The 18,179-nt window shown below is 52.6% G+C and overlaps 1 pseudogene; it reads left to right on the top strand.

Annotated features, from left to right (window-relative positions):
- The first annotated feature begins 4,102 nt into the window (after positions 1-4,102).
- LOC127347225 (uncharacterized) lies at positions 4,103-12,708 on the top strand (annotated as a pseudogene).
- The last annotated feature ends 5,471 nt before the right edge of the window (positions 12,709-18,179 follow it).

Below are 18,179 nucleotides of genomic sequence, written 5' to 3'. Positions count from 1 at the left end.
ATTTGGTGATAAAAGAACACCAGATGTGTATAATTAAGGTATGTCCAGAATTAGTAGTATAGCATTACTTGGAAAGCTCGTGCGCCGCCTTGATTAAGCAACTCCGACTCTGTTGCAAACTCAAAGATAAACTCCGATTCCACTTCCACCTTGATCTTGGAGTCAACGTCCGGGCTGTATACGTAGTGGGTCATACTTCCCAACGCCGACTCGGATTGGATGGTAGTGGTTATATAAAGCACGTCGTGACCTACAACAGCATCACAAACTTGAACCCGTGATCGACCGCTTTGCTGGGCAGATCAATATGTCGTCGAGGAAGCGCTTCTCGCTACCGGTGGTGCTCGCCTTCTTCCTCGTGCTATAAATTAGAACCTCGTAGCTTCAAACAAGATACGATAGGTGTAGCACATGAATTTTTACCGGTGTAGCTCAGACCTCGGATTGTATGTGATCGATTGAGATCTTCACATGTTCTCGTACAGCATCACAAGTGTATCATATATAAGCTCTTTGAATTTATCTTTCTTTGTTTTTTCAACAGAAGTGGTTGCCACAATAACCATTGGGATGTGTACTGAAATGCTGTCGACTACATTGAATAATAACAACCATCCGCCAAAAACAATGCACTGAAACCTAGAATAAGCTTGCTCAACAGAAGGTGGGCCTGGAACTGCCGGCGGCGGCGCGACGGTGTCTTCCGGGTAGTGCTGGCTACTAAGAGGCGGCGATGGTGGCTCAAGACTAGGGCGACGCAGGCTGGTGGCGATGAGATCCAAGCGTCGGGGTGGGATGGTGTGGGTTGCCGGATGAAGGTGAGGCGGAGGCAGCATCTACGGTGAGCTTGCGGGCTGGATCCGGGCCAGACAGCCAGGAACGGACCTTGTTGGGCCCGAGCTTTGCAGGCCACTCTGCGTCTGTCTTGTCCATCCTGTGGCTGGTGCACCTTACCACTTTCGCGTATGGACCTCGTGGGGCATCTAGGCCACAGATCTCCGAGGGTTGGTACTGGTAGTGGAGTTCGGGAGAAATCCTTGCCTGCTCATTCGGCACCAACGCGAAAGCGCCTGTGGGTGTCGCCAATCCTTCTTGAAGAGCGTTGTGGGTACCCCTGCACCACCTCAACCCGAGTATCGGAGGAAACACTAGGGGTTTGTTTGGTTTAGAGGATATCCTCAAGTGGCTAGGGGTAGCCACTGAAAAAGTGGTTGCCACTCGTTTGGTTTCGAGGGTGAGAGAGGCTAAGGATAACCAAATTCCAGGAATATTCCATCAGAACGGTGGCTCAGCCCATCCGTCCAAATCTTCCGAATGAGGCCACCACTTCTGGCTCCCTCTTTAGCCTCATGTCGAATTTTTTTCCGAACGCTCACCGACGCGCCCCCGTCTCTCCTCAATCTCCTTTCCATAAACCAGAGATGGCGGCGGCGGAAAGAAATTGGCGCGCGACGTCGGGATATCAGAGGCGGCGAGGAGATCCTGGCAACCTCGACCTCATACAGTGCTTCCGCGACCTCTCCCATGCCGGAATCGACGGCAATGCGGGGTCCACTACGATGAGGCGGCGGCCTTGGGTTTCTCCTCGTCATCCTGGTGGTCGTCTACGCCAGGAGCCGCACGCGTCTTGTCCCCGACGTGCTCATCGCGGCTCTGGTGCCCATGCTCACTACTTCGCGAGGTTGTGTTCAATTCTAAGCCTTAGTGATGTGGTGTATGAATTTATGTATGTACAAAACACCCCTATGCAAGTTGGTTATATATGGATTTTGAGCATATACGCTTGTAAAAAACTAGCTTGAAACTTGTGAATATTTTTGTTCATTAAATGACCTCAACCAATGAGTCAGCACAGCAACCTAACCACATCTCCTCCTCCAACCAAACAAAGAAATCGGTTATCCCTAACCACATCTCATTTTCCCAACCAAACAAGAAAAATGGCTATCCCTAACGGATCCAGTTCGCCCCTAGATGCAGTTCGTTGGTCCGAGCAGCAGCGGCGTATTGACGCCACATCCTTCTTTGAAGGTCTTGTCTTGGTGCTTGTAGCATGGTGGGACAATTTTGAACGGCGTTAGCAGTTGTGGACTGCCATCGTTCGTCGATCTGTCATTAGCTTCCTTTCTATCTTTCTTTTCAGTTAGACATGTTTCCCAGCACTTTTATTTGTTTTAGCTTTTGTATGGTGTGGTTGCTTTATTTATAAAGCGGGATGAAAGCCTATTTCGAGGAGAAGTAGGTTGTGGAGTCCAGGACCACTGAGATGTTTGCATAGATGTTATGTAGGATGTGAAGCAGCATCAGAGGTGGTAGCAACATCTGAAGGGATGGTACCATGGCAGCATCGGAAGCGAGATTGGATGGCTCTTTAGGTTGATATCAGGAAGGTGGAGAGATTAGGCTATGAAAACCGCCTTAGATGGTACATCATTGGGATCCATTTGTAGGATATCCAAAATCTTCTAGGGTTTATTAAGAATTTATAATAGTAATCATACTAAGGTATAGAAGACATGCACGGTTAGCTGACGATAATACTATCGTTAACAGGTTTACGTGGTGCACTTTGTTGTCCTTAACAATTTTACAGGGTACAAAGAGTCTGTAAGTGAGGTCAAATGGTCCATGGTTTGCCTCCTAAGGTGAGGGATTCCTAGGAATTCTGGATTTGGGAAAGTTTGTTGGCTGCGCTGTCTAAAGTATCAGAGGGTGGCTCTAGTCAAACCTTGCTTGGCACGGAGACACCGACTGATGGATTTGACACCAAGCTTTTTAATGCCGCAAGTAGGGTAACCTTCGGAGACAGCAAGAGGGCGTCCTTTTGGTCTCTTGGCTTGACGGTGGCACACCGAAATTCATTGACCCCAAAGATCTTTGAAGTCTCAAAATGCAAGAATCGTTGAGGCGTAGCTCGGGCTTCCTTGGCAATGACGAGTTCATCTAAGGCAAACCATTGGCGTCGGACGTCAAGATGGAGGAGGCAGAGGAGCCACCAGCGTCCGAGGAGAAGCTCGTCGGCTATGACGACATCCCGAGCGAGGAAATCCAGGATGACTACGCGTACTGCACGCGCAAGGTGGAGGGCACAAAGGGCCAACTCTCCGTGCGGCCAGATTACTTGGACGATAATAAGGTGATGATGCTCTCCATCTTGATGCCGCAGCAGCCGGAGCCGCCGTGGCCACTTCCCCAGCATGCCCTTGCTCGCATGCCGCCCGGAATCTCCGAAGAAGAGGCCTTCAAGAAAGCCGTGGTGTCCTCAGCCGCTCAGACACCGCCCACACCAATATCGCCGTGGATCATTAATTGGCTTACGCCTGCGGCGGGCACCCCACCTCCTCCTCCTCCACCAGCAGCATTCCCTTCGGCTGCACCGTTTCCAATGGGCCATGGGAGATCCCACCGTTTGTGGACCTCACCCAGCTGTCATAGCGACGATGACCAATAGGCTAGGGTTTGGAGGTCCTGGGAGATCATCGTTGTTTTTATTTTGGAGGACCTATCAGCCACCTTCCTAGCCATCCGATCTATTTAACTGGCCGATTTCTGCACCTTTGATCATGGTACAAAAATGGTTCACATGTATCAATAATTTTAAGAGTATGTAACATTTATCCATACCATTTTTTCTATAGTCCGTGAAGTGACGAAATTATTCCTGAATGTTTTTTTAAGAACAGTACATCTGCAGAAATTAGCTTGGATTTTATTACTTCTCTTTTTTTACATACATATGCAGAATTAGGTTTACGCGAAATCGTGTGGGGCATCCTCAACACAAAAAGTACTCACTCCGATTCAGTTGCAAATTCTTCCTTTTTTTTTTTGCGGGTCAGAAATAAACTCATCTTGCTCCGCTGCTTCTACTCGTATCTCCGATTCTACCTTGGTGTCGGATTGCTCTGCGCGCACGTCCGGCCGGGCTGTATAATCTATTGATTTCATGTTTCCAATGCCGATTCCAGACCCGTTTCGGATTGTTCTACGTGCAAGTCCAGGGCTATATATACTGCGTCTGCGTGGTGACCAGCATCAAAAATTCGAACCCATCATCGGTTGACAGGCAGAACTAATACGCCGGCATTGGAGCACTTCTTCCATGTCGTCGCGGAAACGTTTCTCGCTGCGGGTGCTGCTCGTATTCCTCCTCGTGTTATTGTTCCTCGCCGGCGCAACCAACACGCTTCTACAGCATCCGGCGCGATCTCCCGTAAACTGCTACGTACCCGCAGTCCACGGAACGGAAGAACAGGGGCCCGAGAAGCAGACGTCGGTCGGCAAGGCTCTGTCGAGGGGCATCGTGCACGGCACGTCCAGCCTCGAGATGGTGTCCATGGTCGGCGACCCAGAGCAGCAGCACGGTGGCAGGCCGTCCTTGTTAGAAATAATCTTGTCCTAGTCTAGTTAGAGTCTTGTCTTAGTAGTATTTCGTGGAGTAGATGTTTGGTTAGTTTCCGGGTTAGTACATGGGAAGGCAAGTGTCCTTGACGTACTAGTTTAGGCAAGATGAATTAGCTAGGTGAGTCTAGTCCGGTTTGGACTATAGTAGTAGGAAAATGTGTCCTAGCACGGGTTGAGTTAGGAAGTCCAAGTACGAGTAGGTTTATCAGTTTGGTTTAGATCGGTCAGCTCGTGTGTATATATACACGAGGATCAGCGTGAGTTTTGTAACAGAAGTTGTACCGAGAAAACAGAAAAAGAAATAAAGAGAGGGAAACTAGAGGGTGCCATACGCACCCTTGGCGATAAATTTTGTATTCTCGTGTGTTTGTCTAGTTTGATGTGATAGATATGTGGGCGAATTCCAACAGTCCTCGAAGAGCCTCGTAGCAATCCCGGTGGGCATCAAGAACAAGGCCGCCGTGGACAAGCTCGTCTCCAAGTTCCCGGCTGACAGATTCACGCTGATGGTCTTCCACTACGACGGCGCCGGGGAGGAGCAGTGGGATGACCTTTTTTTTTGCGAATAAGAGCAGTGGGATGACCTTGAGTGGTCGCGCAGCGCGGTGCACGTATCGGCGCGCGGCCAGACCAAGTGGTGGTTCGCCAAGCGGTTCCTGCACCCGGACATTGTTGCCGAGTACGACTACGTCTTCCTGTGGGACGAGGACGTTGAGGTGGACGCCTTCGACCCTGTCCGGTACCTCGACATCGTCAATATGGTATTTGCGCTTGTTGCCGTGTGCGGGGTGGGTGGAGATGATGGTGCCGGTCTTCTCCCGGGCGGCGTGGCGCTGTAGCTGGGGCATGGTCCAGAACGACCTCGTGCACGCCTGGGGCCTCGACTACAAGCTCGGCTACTGCGCGCAGGGCGACAGGACGCTCAAGGTCGGCGTCGTCGACAGCGAGTAAGTCCTACACGGAAGATCGAAAGAAAAACAGAGTGAAGATGGTCTGAACCGGTACCCCGGTACGGACAGACACGGGCGGCGCGGAAGGCGATTTGAATGGCGACGGCGGGGCCTCCAGCGAGCGCAGCGCGGGCTGGAGTTGGCCGGCGCCAGAAGGGACGCCGGCGGCGGGCGGTTCGTCGGTGCGCGGTAAGTTCTGGGATTCGTCCTCCGAGCAGGAGGCTTCTGACGACGACGAGGCGCGTGATGAGGCGTTCGGGTCGGAAGGGTCCGACTCGCCGCGACGACCGCCGGCGCGGCCTACCCTAGAGAGCTTCATCTCTCGCGCGGCGGAGCTTGGGGGCTCCCTGCGGTCTCAACGGCGGCGGCCTTTTGCGCCTGGAGGCAGGGGCTCAAGCTTTGGCGCCGGAGGAGGGCCGTGGCGGCGACGGCCAGACGCGAGCTGGCCCCGTGCTGATGCGTGCGGGCGCAACGCGCGGCGGCGGTGCGGAGCGGCTCAGGTGGCTGGCCAGGGGTGCCGGTCAGCGCCGGCGAAGCTGCTGGCGGCGGCGGGGCTAGGGTTCGAGGAAGACGACCATGCTGGGGCTGAGGTCCTGGACGGGCCTGGGCCGCGGCCTCTGGCGCCGCACGTGCTGGACGAGGTGGGGGCCTCGTGCGGGCCAGGTAACCTGGCCTCCACGCGTTGTGGGCTGGAGTGGCCTGATTTGGCCCAGGATGGCCTGGGAACGGCCCACCTATCTGCTCCGGTCCAGGAGGCCCACCAAAGGCAGGTATATAAGGGCTGGCTTTGGCTGCCCCGGGGTTGCAAAAATCCCTCTCTAGGGTTTCCAGCGAGGAAGGCGGAGGTGCGGCGGCTTGCTTCCACATCGCGCCAGCTTCTCCGAATCCCAGACCCGCCACCACTCGAGCGCTCGTTTGCGGAGGTGCTGGTCATGGAGGGGCGTGGAGGCAACGACGGGAGGCAGGCAGGAAGGGGTGGCGGCGGTGGCGGGGGCGGCGGCGCGGGGCAAGGCAACAGCAACAAGCGCCGCTACGAAGGGAGCGGTAGTGGCGGAGGCGACGGGGATGGCCGGAGGTCGCAGGAAGGCGGGCGCTGGGCGGAGGCGGACCAGCGAGGACGACGGCCGGAGCGCGACGACCGGGCGGCGCCGCAACAGCAACTTCAGCACCAAGGGCAGGCGCGCAAGGAGGGGCACCATGGCGGCCGCGGCAAGGGCCAGCAGGGGGGCGGCGGGAGCTCCGGCTCTGGCGCTGGCCCGGCGAAAGTGCAGGGAGCGCATGGCCCGGCCAAGGTCAAGGGCAAGGCCAAGATGGGAGCTGGCCACAACCAGGGGGCGGCGGTCGGTGGGGAGTGCTTCCGCTGTGGGCGTGCGGGGCATTTCCAGTCCGACTGCAGCTTCGACCCGCTGTGCGTTCTCTGCAGCAAGGAGGGCCACATCTCGGCCAATTGTCCGACAAGGGGAAGGCCTCTCATGCTCCAGCAGATGGGGCATGCCTTCACAGGGTGCGGGTTCTACAACATCGAGGTGGATCCTATCCGCGAGGAGGCCAAGGGGGCGCAGTTCACCGCGGTGATCCGCTTCGCCAACAACCCCCTCTCGGAGGCGGAGCTCTCGGGAGAGCTGAAGAGCCTGGTCGATGAATGCTGGGACTGGCAGGTTACTAGGCAGTCCGAGTCGGAGTTCTCGGTGCAGTTTCCGTCGAGGGCGACGCTGAAGCTGAGCACGGGGAGTGGCAAGATGCACCTCCCACTGACCGACGTGGACGTGCACATTCGGGAGGCCTTCGTCGCGCCCAAGCCCGGGAAGCCATTTCCCTCGGTGTGGGTTCAACTGACAGGCCTGCCTCGGGACGTGCTGGTGCGGGACCGGCTCATGGCGTCCTTGGTCCTGGTTGGGCGTCCAATCAACGTCGATGAGCTCTCGCTCAGGAAGTGGACCACGGAGCCGGTGCGTGTGCGGTTCCAATGCCGCCATCCCGAGCGCATCAAGGGCTCTTTCCAACTGTGTGTGAATGGGGAGCCATACACGATCGGAGTGAAGGCGGAGCTGGGTGGGGCGTCGGGCGGCTCGGCCCCGGATGTGCCACCCAAGCCCCCGGCTCCGCGTGACGAGGACGGCGGCGACGAGTCCGACCCTAGCGGGGAGGTGGAGACTTGGAACCGGCACGGATGGAAAGGGAACGGCAAGGCCAAGTCGTCCGCGGAGCAGGGAGCTCAGACCGGGGCGGGGGGCGTGTCGCAGCTCTCCCGCGGCGGGGGCTCGTGGAGTGCCCCGGTGTCGGGCAAACCGGCGTTCCGCATCGACAACCAGTACGGCTCCAACCTGGGGGCGTTTCCTTCCCTGCTGGAGGCGGTGGTGTCCAAGGGCGCCATCATCCCGACCGCGGTCGACCAGGAGGGGCTAGTGGTCAAGAAGAGGTTGCCGGCGGAAGTCATGGAGGTGGGGCTTGGGGGCGAGGACGTCTCGCTGGTGTCCGGTGAGACTACTTCACAGATCACTGACCCGGTGGAGGCGTGGCTCCTCCCCAGCCCATGCTCTGCGCGCCCCGAGACGGGCGCTGGGCCCCTGGCGACGCACGAGATGGCTGGCGATGACGGTCTGGAGGGGAGCTTGGAGGGTGCTGAGACTCTGGTGGTGGAGGAGGAGCTGAGGGTGCAGCAGGGCGCGCCGGATGCGATGGTTGCGCTGGAGGTGCCGGCGGTACCTGCCACGGCGAGGGGCAGGCGCTCCAAGGCGGTGCCGGTGCCACCCTCGTCCACTCCGGCGGCGCTGCGCAAGAGCTCGAGGCACAAGGGCACGACGGCGTCGAAACCGGTGCTGGAGAAGGCGATGGAGCGTGCCGCGGAGAAGAATCTCGAGACAGGTAATTTCGTTGTCCTTGACCATCTCCCTGACTCGCATTTATCTTCCGTGGCTTCGGATTGCTGTTTTGTCTTTACCCCGAGTGCGGGCACGCCCGCGGAGGCCTTGTGACTCATCCGGGCCAAGGAGAGGCTGCAGGGTTCACTTGCGGCGGTCGCGCGCCGCCAGGCGCAGGAGGCAGCTGAGGGCGCGGCCAGGGAGGCTGCGCAGACCCTCGCGTCGTCCTCCGCGACGACGCAGGACCCTCCTCGCGCTGACCAGGGGGTGGGCGGCGTGGAGGATGACGAGAGCGGCCAGGGGTTGGCTGCAGGGCTGGGAGGGGATCTCCCGCAGACGACAGGTGCCGAGGGAGATCGGCGGACTCGTGCTAGGGTTCCTCGCAGGTCCACGTTGACCGTGCGGAAGGGAAGGGGCAAGAAGTCCATCGCCAAATGAAAGCCCTCATTTACAATCTTCGTGGGTTCGGCAGTGGGGGCCGGCGCACACAGTTGAAAGATTATATGAAGCAACATCGTCTGGACATCCTTGGCCTTTAGGAGACTATTAAACAGGATTTCTCGACGGCGGAGCTTCGTAGCCTGGAGTGTGGGGGACAGTTTGCTTGGAATTGGCTTCCAGCAGATGGACACTCAGGGGCCTGCTTCTCGGCTTTCGGGATGAATGCTTCGAGGTAGGCTCGTGGAAGAAGGGGACATTCTTCCTCAGCGCCACGGTGTTTCAGCGGAAGACCAGGCTGAAGTGGTGCTTTTTCCTCGTCTACGGTCCTACGGATCACCGCAGGACGGACGAGTTCCTTGTCGAGCTGGAACGGGAAGTTCTAGCGGCTCCTTTCCCAGTTGTGGTTGGTGGGGACTTTAACCTCATCCGCACGGCTGGCGACAAGAGCAACGACAACATTTGCTGGCCTAGGGTGCGCCGGTTCAATGAGGCCATTGCCTCTATGGCTCTGCGGGAACTGTGCCGGGTTGGCGCTAGGTTTACCTGGACCAATAGGCAATTGAACCCCATTAGATGCGCCCTGGATAGGGTACTCGTCTCGCCGGCTTGGGAGGCCGCCTTCCCTTTGTGCTCCTTGACGGCTGTTACCCGGATCGGCTCGGACCACACCCCCCTCCTGTTGGACAGTGGTGAGGAGGCTCCGCGCCGACAACCGCGTTTCTTCTTCCAGACGTGGTGGTTTGGAGTCCGAGGGTTCCAGGAGTTGATGACAGGAAAGCTAGGGAGCTACCTGGAGTCGCGTAGGTTGGACCGATGTTCGATCGACGTTTGGCAGCGGGTGGCTCGCAACTCGCGCCAATTCCTGAAGGGCTGGGGAGCCAACCTGGGCAAAGAGAAGCGCCTCTTCAAGGAGGGCCTACTCGCTCAGGTCGCGGATCTCGATCGTCGGGCAGACTCGTCAGGGCTTGACGAGGACGACTGGGCGCTGCGGTATTTCCTGGAGGACCAGCTCATCTCGCTGGATAGGCTCGACGAGGAGTACTGGCGACAGCGCAGTCGGGTGCAATGGACCCTAAAGGGGGACTCCTGCACGGCGTACTTCCATGCGATTGCCAATGGGAGGCGACGCAAGTGCGCCATACCGCGCTTGATCACTGATCATGGAGAAATTGAGGATCAAACCGACCTCATGAAGCACGTGTACGATTTCTACATTGGCCTCATGGGGTCGTCCGGGGAAGAGAGGGTATTTTCCCTGGCTCCAAACCTCTGGGGAGAGGAGAAGCGGGTCTCGCCGGCAGAGAACCAGGCTTTGGAGCTCACCTTCACTCAAGAGGAACTGGACGAGGTCCTCTTGAGTATGAAGACGGACACGGCCCCAGGTCCGGATGGCCTGCCGGTGTCTTTCTTCAAACGGTTTTGGGGAACCCTTCGGGCACCAATCTTGCAGCTCCTTAACGATTTCGTCCTTGGGAGGGTGGATATCGCAAGGCTCAACTTTGGTGTTATCTCGCTGATTCCGAAAGTCCCAGGCGCGGACTCGATCAGACAGTTCCGGCCTATTGCCCTTATTAACGTCATATTCAAGTTTGTGGCAAAGGCTTACGCGATTCGGCTGGCCCCGTTGGCTCACAGGATCATTGATCGGAGCCAGACGGCGTTTATTCGTGGCAGATGCCTTCACGAGGGAGTGTTGGCTCTCCATGAGATTGCTCACGAGCTGCGGGCCAAGAAGCTTGGGGGCCTCTTGCTCAAGCTTGACTTCGAGAAGGCTTATGACCGCGTCAACTGGGATTTCCTTAGAGAGGTTTTGCTCCGCAAGGGGTTCTCAGGGATGATGGTCCACCGCCTGATGCAGCTGGTCATGGGTGGCCAAACTGCTATCAACGTTAACGGTGAGGTCGGGGACTTTTTCCGTAATGTTCGGGGTGTGCGTCAGGGCGACCCACTCTCCCCCATCCTCTTTGATTTTATGGTCGATGGCCTGGCAGCCATGTTGTCTAAGGCCAATGAGGCAGGCCACATCGAAGGGGTGGTGCCACACTTGATCCCTGGGGGGTTACTCATTTACAATACGCGGACGACACGATGGTGTTGATCCAGCCGTCCGATCTGGGGATCGCTAACCTCAAGTTTCTCTTACTTAGTTTCGAGAACATGTCCGGGTTAAAAATCAACTTCGACAAGAGTGAGGTTTTTGTGACAGGGGTCTCTTCGATGGAGAAGCATAGAGTAGCAGACATGCTTAATTGCAAACTGGGCTCGTTACCAATGAAATACTTGGGATTGCCAGTGAGCGATCGCCCGCTTAGGGTAGCGGACCGGTGCTTCCTCCCGAAGAAGGTGGGACATAGGGTCGACCCATGGCAAGGCCTTTTTTTGGCCTCGGCCGGGCGCCTTGAGCTGACTAACTCGTGTTTGTCTAGCTTACCTATGTTCGCAATGGGCATCTATTTGCTCCATGACGCGACCCATCTTGCCATGGACAGACCGAGGTCCCGCTTCTTTTGGGAAGGAGTGGGGAACAAGCGCAAATACCATATGGTTGATTGGGCCACGGTCTGTAAGCCGAAAGAGATGGGGGGTTTGGGTATCCTCAACACGAAGCTTATGAACATCGCGCTGATGCTTAAATGGATATGGAAGCTTTATCAGAACGCAGAAGGGCTGTGGGCTGATTTGATTCGCGCAAAGTACCTAGGGGATAGGGACTTATTTGATAGGGACGTGCCAGTTAGAGGCTCCCAGTTTTGGAACGCCATTCATAAGATCAAGTGGTATTTCAAACTTGGAGCAAGGCACAAGGTCCGGAATGGGAAAAGGACCTATTTTTGGCTCGACTGGTGGTCGGGGCCTGGCCCCCTCAGGGCGAGATTCCCTAGGCTTTTTAGCTGCTGTGATCAACCGTTCATTACGGTGGATGCGGCAAGGGATAGGGGCGGCGCGCCGGGAGCGTGGCGCATCCGCTTTAGAAGGCAATTCAGCCTGGCGGAGACGGTCGAGTGGGACAACCTCTGTCGCGAGATACAAGAGCTCCCCACTGATGACCAGCACGACGTAGTTTCCTGGTCCTTGGAACCCTCAGGGATGTTCTCGGCTAAGTCGGTTTACTACGGACTGACGCAGGGGGCGTCGGTGTCACACTTTAGAGATGTTTGGCGGGCACGGGTGCCTCCAAAAATCAAGGTGTTTCTTTGGCAGCTTATCAGGGGCAAGCTACCATCGTCTGAGCAGGTGGCCAAGCGGCGTGGTCCGTCTAATGGCCGATGCTCCTTGTGCGGAGAGGTGGAAGACTGCAACCACATCTTCTTCACTGGCCACATGGCGGGATTCATGTGGGCGGGAGTTAGGGAACTGCTGCACTGCGAATGGAACCCGGGCGGGATAGGGGATTTCATTGCGCTAGCTCAGGGCATTTCAGGCCCTCTTCGTAGTTTAGTTTGGTTCACCTTTGCGGCCATGTCTTGGTCTCTTTGGAACATTAGGAATAAACTAACTATTGAAGGAAAGCTGATTAACAACCCGACTGACGCCTTCTACCATATGATGCTTCACATGCAGTCTTGGAGGGTACTGGTCAGACGGAGGGACAGGGCGCTGCTGGACGAGGCGCTCGAGGCGGTACGACTGCTGCACGCGAGGAGTAGAGCCGGAGGGTAGAAGACGCCGTCACAGACTGCTTATGCTATGCTATTACTGTTTTCGACCCGCTCCAGGGCTTGTCATTTGATGTATCTTCGTGAGTACTTCGTGTGGGCATGTGTGCTGGCCTAGGCAGGGTTGCCGTGCAGACTTGTTGAGATCTTGGGTGTGTTGTATCTGACGCTTTTGCGGTTCCGTTGGGGCTTTATATATAAAGCCGGGCTCATAGCCTTATGTTTAAAAAGTACGTCCTACACAGGGGAGTCCCTATGCTCGGCGGGACCGAGGGCAAGGCCGCGGCTTTCCGGGCCGCGGTGAGGAGGCGATCGCATGCTGAGATGCAGATTTTCGACAGGAGATGGAAGGAAGCTGCAGCCAACGACGCGTCATGGACAGACCCTTACCAGTAGCCAACGACGACAGCTTGTGATCAGTTGCTTCGAACTAGATAGATGATAGGATTAATGACTTAGTAGTAACTAGTAAGTATATATATTTTTACTGATCTGGATAGTCGTAGGGCCTGTATATGATGGCATGAGATCTTCACATGTTCATGTACAACATCACAAATTTGTGCTATATGAGGTCTTTACATTCTCTTCGCCTTTTTCAACAAAAATGATTTGCAGAATAATGCAAAGGATGTGTACTGAAATGTTCACAAGTACATTAAAACACAAGGAACTATCTGCAAGAAACAATGCACTAGAGACCTAGATTATGCTTGCTCAATCAATTTTCTAATGTCTCCAAGCAACGCGCCTCAGCTCTGCAGTTTGGCGAGGGATTACAGATCAAAATGTTTGTATAACAAATTAACAATATAAGAACCACAAATTGACAAGATCAATTTTCTGAAATTTGCATTCCCATCGGCGGTTCTGCTCAGTAACCAACTTTGAGTTCTACCAAGTTACTTTATCGAAAAGGCCCCAATGTTGAATCACCGCCAGATAGTAGCAGGCAAGAGTTTGCGACCAAAGATGAGAACTGGTTTTTTTTCTTTCTTTTGAATTTAGCAACTGTATATTTTTACTGATCCAGATAGGTGTAGTGCTTGTATATGATAGCATGAGATCTTCACATGGTCTTGTGCAGCATCACAAATTTATTTCATGTATAATCTCTTTGCATTCTCTTCACTTTTGTCAACAAAATGGGAATGTGTACTAAAATGCTGTCAAGTACATTAAAATTTTAAAATAGAAGCTTCTATCTGCAAGAAACTATGCACCTAGAATAGACTTGCTCAATCAACTCTGTAATGTTTGCGAGTAACGCGTCTCAGCTCTGCAGTTTGGCGGTGGATTACAGATAAAATTAAATGTTTGTATAACAATATTAATTGGCAAGATCGATTTTCTGATATTTGCATCCCCATTGACGGTTCTGTGTCAAAAAGGCCGCAATGTTGCATCACCAGAGAGCACCGGAAAGAGTTTGCAACACAACATGACAACTGGTTTTCTCGAATTTAGCAACTGTTTTCCACAACCAAGACAACAAAAGTCATTTTACAGATTCAAAGATAAAGAGTGCTGAAATGCTGTCCCTTTGTGAGACAACAGTAGTCTGGTTGTCTTAGTGAAATGCTGTCAAGACTCAAGTGTACCGCTGAATAATGTTTCAGAGTTGCACTATCTAGGCACCTTAACGCTGCATCCAAGGGGCTACACATCCAAACTGATCAGGTCAATTTGCTGCTTTTGGTTATTCTTCTCAATAAGCTACTTTGAGACCAAGTTATTCTGTGGAAAAGGCCACATCCGTGCATCACTAAAGAGCATCAGGCGGGCCTGAATTGGTTATGGATTGAATAGTTTCTTTGGAGCAAGAAACTACTGAATACAGTCAGGGAGGAGAGGGTGGTAGAGAGGCTGTATCTTAGAAGTCTGGTAATCTGAAAGCTAAAGTTTATGAAGCCAATTTAGAGGAAGAATTACTGGATGATGAACCTAGAAATTGTACTCCTGAAGATGAGGTGTTTCATTCAGGCTATAGGAGAGAGGGTATGGAGGATGACAATGATAATTCTGTGGAGGATGATTCTCATGGGTGATCAATGGATTGTCTCTGAAAGGAAAGGGAGCAAGCGTAGCAAAACTGTTCTTTCTCACGACCGTCGCTGTCAGGCTCCTCCCACGACCTCGACAAACAAAAACAACCAGGACCATCTTCTCCACCCCCTAGAACAATTCCCTAGCTTAGTTGATCCTAAAACCCTCCACAAAACACCCACCCCACAACCCAAGATCGCATCTTCATACCTGTTTTTTTTCTTTCGACCCTACAACGATCGCCTTTTTCGGTGTCCACGACTTTGATCTACAGGACCAATGGCTTCTTCCTCGATGACCTCGGGCCCAGCCACCATCGGCGCGCTGCCCGCCACCAAGCTGATGTGTGACAACTTTATGTACTGGTAGGCACAGGCGCTGCCCACAATTCTAGGTGCATGGGTTATGGGTCTCCTTGAGGGATCCGACCTTTGTCCGCATGAATTCCTTGATGCTGAAGATGAAAACAAGTAAAAGATCTCCGTTCCCAATCCGGCATATAAAACATGGGCCACGCGGGATCAACAGGTTGTCAGTTTTCTCGTCAACTATCCTTGCCATGGATGTTCTCGCTCATGTCTTTGGGCTCACCAATGCTGCTGCGGTCTGGCATGCTCTCAATGAGATGTACTCTTCTCAGTCCAAGTCGAGGGTGTCCACTATTCGTGGTGCTCTCACCAACACAAAAAAAAATCAATATGACGGTGCAACAGTAAATCACAAAGATGAAAGGATTTGCTTCTGAACTTGCTGTTGCTAGAAACCGGTGGATGATGATGAACTCAAGGACTATATTATGAATGGCCACGTCAGTTCGTTTAATAATATGGTTGTTGCTATCAATGTTGTCCCCTCCACACCGCTCAATGACATGTGCTCCTAGGTTCTATCGTGCGAGACTCGTGATCACATGCTCGGGACATGCTACTGGCTCCTTCACTTCGTTGGTCAATGTGGCTGTGTGGCATCCAAAACCGTATCATGGGGTAGGATTTGCTCGCCCACCACCTCCGCTTTCGGCCTATGGATTCCAACAGGACCAGACGCCCTATGCACAACCTCCTCCGACGTATGCTCCTCCACAACCGCCGCCATATGCTCTTCATGCACCACCATCTTTTACCCCGCTCTACATGCAGCAGCAATACCCTCATGCTTATCCTCAGTACCAGCAGCCGACAATGCCATACCATCCTCCAACATGTGCTCAGCCACCGACGACCGTCCTCCACGTCACTTCCAGCAGCAGCCACCGCCTCAATAGCAGCAACGCCAGGATCGGCCTCGTCCTCAGCCTCAAGGGCGTCGCCAGAAAGGAGGCAAAAAGGGACGTGTTGCGTCACTGTGGCTTGAAGGCGTCTATTGTCATATTTGCAAGGAGGGACATTCTGCTGTTTGCGCTATGGTGATGATGAGGATCCACCAAAGGAGACCAAAGGTGCCTATGGTGTAGACACAAATTGGTACATTGACACAGGCGCCACACATCATATCACTGGATAACTCAACAAGCTCAATGTTCATTAAAATTATCAATGACGGTGATCAAGTCCACAATGTTGGTGGACAAGGTATGAATATTACCCATATTGGTCATTCTGTTTTGCACACTCCAGATAAATCCATACAACTTCGTAATATTTTATATGTTCCAGATGCTTCTAAAAGTTTACTTTCTGCTCACCATCTTAACCTAGACAATTATACTTTTATGGAAATTCACCCATTATTTTCCTTGATTAAGGATCATGTAACGAAGAAAATCGTGTTTAAAGGTCCTTGTCATGGTGGCTTGTATCCTCTTGTTCCAGTTTCGGAATCCTCCAAGCATGCTCTTGCCACTATCAAGCCCTCATCCTCTACATGGCATTGTCGTCTAGGGCATCCATCATGTTTTATAGTGTTGCGGATTCTTATGAAGAATAATCTTTCATATTTCCTATAAATAAATACTTACGTATGTGATCCATGCCAACAGGCCAAGAGTCATCAGTTACCCTATCTTGTTTCTACTAGTGTTTCCACAGTTCTTTTGGAATACGTTTTTTCTGATGTATAAGGTCATCTCTCTGTAGGCAGACATGCATATTATGTAAGATTTATTGATGTTTTAGCAAATTTACTTGGATATATTTGCTTAAAAAATGTTCTGAGGTGTTTCAAGTATTTCTTGATTTCTAACAATACATTGAGCGTCAATTTGGTAGAAAGATTATTACTATGCAAACTAACTGGAGTGATGAATAAGAAAAATTAAATAACTTTTTTCAAAGAGTTGGCATTGTTCATCATGTTCGTGCTCTCTTGCTCATCAGCAAAATGGTTTAGCTGAACGCAAACACCGTCACATTGTTCAAGTTGGTCTTTCTTTACTTGCCAATGCTTCTATGCCACTCAAGTTTTGGGATGATGCTTTTATTACAGCCACTTTTCTTATCAATTTGCTTCCTACCAAGGTTCTTAACCTTAAGACTACCACTGAAAAACTCCTTCAAGTTAAACCCAATTATGAGCATCTACGTGTTTTTGGTTGTGCTTGTTGGTCTAACCTTCATCCTTACAACAAACATAAACTCTCTTTTCGCTCTAAACAAGGTGTGTTTCTTGGATATAGCTCTCGTCATAAAGGAGTCAAATATCTAGATGTTGATACTGGTCGTGTCTATATCTCTCGTGATGTGGTGTTTGATGAAAACACTTTTCCCTTTGCTTCCCTAAATCCTAACGTTGGTCATCATCTTCGTGAAGAAATTCTTCTTCTTCCTTCAGATACTCTCTCCTCGCATCATATGATAGGGGTGTGCACACTAATGATCATTATCTGCAAATTTTTCCTTTTGCTCACCCTCAACAGGTTACTGCCGAAGAGCCTATCACGGAATCGTTACAAATTCTCGGCAAAATAGTGAAGGCATTTGTGAAAACAACACCTCAAATAATAGCACATAGGCAGAAAACAGCACAACATCCGACCACCCCGATTCTGAGGCAGATCCCCTGACGAAATCTGCCTCGGATCCTGCTCCTGACAGCACATCTCCCGCGTGTTCTCCCCCGCGCCAATAGGCTCCTGCCACGTCGCCCGGTCGCGCATTGTCCTCTTCTTCTAGGTCGTTGTCGCCCGCGTCACGCCAGCCCGGAGTAGCCACGTCGCAATTGACCCTAGCGACCCCCACGCGTCTTTGGCGGTCTCCATCACCTGACGCTGGTGCCTGGTGTCCCCGGTCGTTGTCGCCCACCTCCGGACCTGCGTCACATGCGCGGTTCCAGGAGACGTCGTCCACACCCGGCATCGCCAGTTGCTCCCCGACAGCCGACAACATCCCCCAGCTAATTCTCTGCAGAGTTGCCACCGCTGCATGCAACAGCACCAGGATCTTCTTTGCATCCCCAGGCTGCACCACTTCCTGTAGCTAGTGTTCAAACACGTCTATAGAAAGGTATTCGAAATCCAAAAATACACCGATGGTACTGTTAGATATGCCCTACTTACATCTAGAGTAGAACCAAGGAATATTTGAGAGGCTCTTGCAAATACAAAATGGAAACATGGTATGCAAGATGAGTATGATGCACTCCTTGCTAACAACACCTGGCATCTTGTTCCTCCAAGTTCAAAGAGGAATGTCATTGATTGCAAATTGGTATATTGTATCAAAAAAAATGTTGATGGTACTATTGACAGATATAAAGCACGACTTGTTGCTAAAGGTTTCAAACAACGGTATGATATAGATTATGAAATACCTTTAGTCATGTTGTCAAAATTTCTACTATTAGGAGAACCAACCTAAGGTTGGGTGGTTAGGAGGGTGGTTGTA

The sequence above is a fragment of the Lolium perenne genome, chromosome 4 (assembly GCF_019359855.2).
Source record: "Lolium perenne isolate Kyuss_39 chromosome 4, Kyuss_2.0, whole genome shotgun sequence".
Lineage (NCBI taxonomy): Eukaryota > Viridiplantae > Streptophyta > Magnoliopsida > Poales > Poaceae > Lolium > Lolium perenne.
The sequence above is the reverse complement of the archived record's forward strand: the minus strand, read 5'-3'. Positions and strand labels throughout refer to the sequence as shown.